Here is a 3,586-nt window from a genome sequence, read left to right as displayed (position 1 = left end):
ATATACATATACATATATATATATATATATATATATATATGTATATATATACACACACTGAACATGTTTTTTTTGTTTATTATGTTGTTTACAATGTACTATGTTAACATATTCTGTTGTGTTGTTTACAATGTACTATGTCAACATATTCTGTTGTGTTGCTGTAAGACATATATATATATATATATATATACACACACATACATACACATGAAAAAAACAAACAAACAATGATAGTGCAAAAAGACAAAACCCATGCCCCCAAATCTATTAGTTCAGAGCTTATTGGGGGTTGTAGTGTTTAATAGCCTGATGGCTGTAGGGGAAGTAGCTGTTCCTGAACCTGGACGTTACAGTTTTCAGGCCCCAGTACCTGCTTCCCGATGACAGGGATGAGATGAGCGTGCGGCCCAGGGTGGTGTGGGTCTCTGATCATGCTGGCTGCCTTTTTGAGGCGGCCACTCCCGTAAATCACTTCAATGGTTGGGAGGTCAGAACCCGTGATGGGCTGGGCAGTGTTTACAACTTTTTTTGCAGTTTTTGCATTTACGGGACAATATTGGTTTTGGGGATGCTAACCAGTCGCAATGTCATTATTAAAAAGGAAAGAAAATCTGAAAATCTATACCACTCTTGCATTAATAAACACTTTAGTGCTATTTTTTACAATGGATAATAATTTTCCCAATACATCAGATATGTCATCAAGCACATGCTGTCTTGACTTTATTTTAGACTTTCGAGGTACAGCGTAGAAACAGGCCCTTCGGCCCACTGACTCCGTGCTGATCAGTGATCACCCCGTACACTAGCAATGTCCTACACACTAGGGACAATTTACAATTTGTCGAAGCCAATTGGACTTCTATCCTGTCCGTCATTGGAGCGTGGCAGGTAACTGGAGCACCTGGAGAAAACCCACACAGTCAGTGGGACAAAGTGCAAACTCCGTACAGGCAGCTCCCATAGTCAGAATCGAACCCTGATCTCTGGCGCAGTGAGGGAGCAACTCTACCGCTGCGCCACCGTGCCACACTGTCGTCATGGGCTTATTCTATTGATTTGTTATTAATACATTTTCGCATTGACCATAGTCTCCAATGTTAATCCACATATCATATGATGTCATTAAGCTCAAACTACCCCTTGGCCATGTGCCATTTGAAAACGTCATCAGCAATTTAATAATCATTTATGACGGCTTTGACATTTGCCATGTGTGTTATTGTCAAATCATTATTGCAGGTCATTTTGCAACATCAAATATGCCAGATACTTGTTTGTCTTACCTTAATCAACCCATGTAGTTAAATATCTCATTGTTGCCTGAAGGTGGCTAAATATGTGTCACGGTCGGTTATATATAGTCTCAATCAGATTTAATGCATGTGTACAATAGAGAGCTATTTTACGGGGTATAATTTTGCTGTCTGCTACATTTCTCAACATGTGTATTTATTATTTGACTCATTTTACACTGGCCCACCACCCATGGGATGGCTCAGTTTCTAATTGCATAAATTTGGACGCTTTTCTCACTGTATATGTGGGCTAATACTTGTGAGTGCATGTGCGAGTTTCTGTGTGCACACTCATTCACACGTGCGAGCGGTTCAGTTTAGTTTACAGCACAGAAACAGGCCCTTCGGCCCAGCGAGTCTGTGCCGACCAGCGACCCCCTCACACTAACACTTTCCTCCACACACTAGGATATTTTTAAGGCAGAAATAGATAGATTCTTGATTAGTACATGTGTCAGGGGTTGTGGGGAGGGCAGGAGAATGGGGTTAGCAGGGAGAGATAGATCAGCCATGATTGAATGGCGGAGTAGAATTGATGGGCTGAATGGCCTAATTCTGCCCCTATCACTTATGACCTTATGACTAATGACTAGGGACTATTTACAATTACACCCAATCAATTAAGCTACAAACCTGTATGTCTTTGGAGTGTGGGAGGAAACTGGACAAATCCTGGAGAAAACCCACGCGGTCACGGGGAGAACGTACAAACTGCGTACAGACAGCACCCGTAATCAGGCTGGAACCCGGTTCTCTGGCGCTGTGAGGCAGCAACTCTACCGCTGCGCCACCATGCCGCCACTTTAGGAAAAAAAAATTAAATTCAGGAACTCTGTCCCCAACTATCACAAATGTTGCCGTTGTGTATCCTGCATTTGTGGACACCGCAGGTGTCGGCACACCCGAAGCGCAATGGGATAGTCTCACTCTGGGAGATTGGCCATTGTAACCACTGGTTCTCCACTGCCAGATAGGGGCAGTTACTATGGAAGTCCATTATTAAATTTAACGACACTATTTTCTTCATCTCCAACTACATTTTATCTCTGTTTGCTTTGTTGTTACCCTTTCCCAGCTAGCAATCATCTATTCTACATTTTCCTTGACCGCCATTCCCTTTGCCCTGTTTTCACACCTTACATTTCCTTATCTATCTATCTATCTATCTATCTCCCTCCCCCCTGACGTCAGTCTGAAGAAGGGTCTCGACCCGAAACGTCATCCATTCCTTCTCTCCAGAGACGCTGCCTGTACTGCTGAGTTACTCCAGCATTCTGTGTCTATCACGCTTTGAAACGTCGACGTATTCGATAGGCAGGATCAACATGCTCAGATTTCATGTGTGGGAAGGAATTGCAGTTTCTGGTTTACACCGCAGATAGCCAGCAAAATGCTGAGGTAACTCAGCGGGACAGGCAGCATCTCTGGATAGAAGGAATGGGCTGACGTTTCGGGTGTGAAAGGGTCTGACGTCTGAAGACCTGAAACGTTACCTTTTCCTTCTATGGTGTCTGATGTTATGGGAAGAAGGACAAAGGACATTTATTGTCACATACACCAATTGGTGTAGTGAAATTTGAGTTGCCATTTGCAGCACACCGATAAAAATAAAACACAACATTAAAGAATTTAACAATAAACATAAAACATCCTCCCACAATGGTTCCCACTGTGAGGGAAGGCAGCAAAGTCCAGTCCTCTTCCTCTTGTTCACCCACGGTCGGGCCTATTGAGGCCTCCGCAGTCGCCGCGACGGTGGCCCAATGTTACAGGCCCTCTCGCCGGATGATGGAACTCCGGCATCGGAGGAACACTCTCAGCGGCAGGAGAATGTGGTTAGGAGGGAGAGATAGACCAACCATGATTGAATGGAGGAGTAGACCCTGTAAATTATGACCTTATGACTTTATGAATTATCCAGAGATGCCGCCTGTCCCGTTGATTTACTCCAGCATGTTGTGTCTGTGCTCAGAATTCAACTATTTCTCAACTGCTTTGTTACGAAACTGCCAGGAAGCTGGTGTGTTGTGAAAGATGAAACTCACGATAGGTCTGGGCTCTCTTTACTCACTGTCAAACCTCTGGGTGAATTCCCACCAGGAGTTTTTACTTTATGTTCAACCCAAAACATTTCCTATTCCATTAACATGATGCATGTTGCAGAATAAGGTTCTCAGCACATCCATGCATCTCTTAAATGCCTCCATCATATTTGCCTCCACCTCCACTCTAGCATTTATTTCAAGAGGGCTTGTATACAAAAACAGGGATGTAATGCTGAGGCT

At 43.6% G+C, this 3,586-nt stretch overlaps 1 pseudogene; it reads right to left on the bottom strand.

The window, feature by feature from the left end:
* Positions 1-2,124: 2,124 nt before the first annotated feature.
* On the bottom strand, positions 2,125-2,279 carry LOC116976581 (annotated as a pseudogene).
* Between the last annotated feature and the right edge of the window lie 1,307 nt (positions 2,280-3,586).

The sequence above is a fragment of the Amblyraja radiata genome, chromosome 8, assembly GCF_010909765.2.
Source record: "Amblyraja radiata isolate CabotCenter1 chromosome 8, sAmbRad1.1.pri, whole genome shotgun sequence".
NCBI classification, from domain to species: domain Eukaryota; kingdom Metazoa; phylum Chordata; class Chondrichthyes; order Rajiformes; family Rajidae; genus Amblyraja; species Amblyraja radiata.
This window is presented reverse-complemented; position numbering and strand designations above follow the sequence as displayed.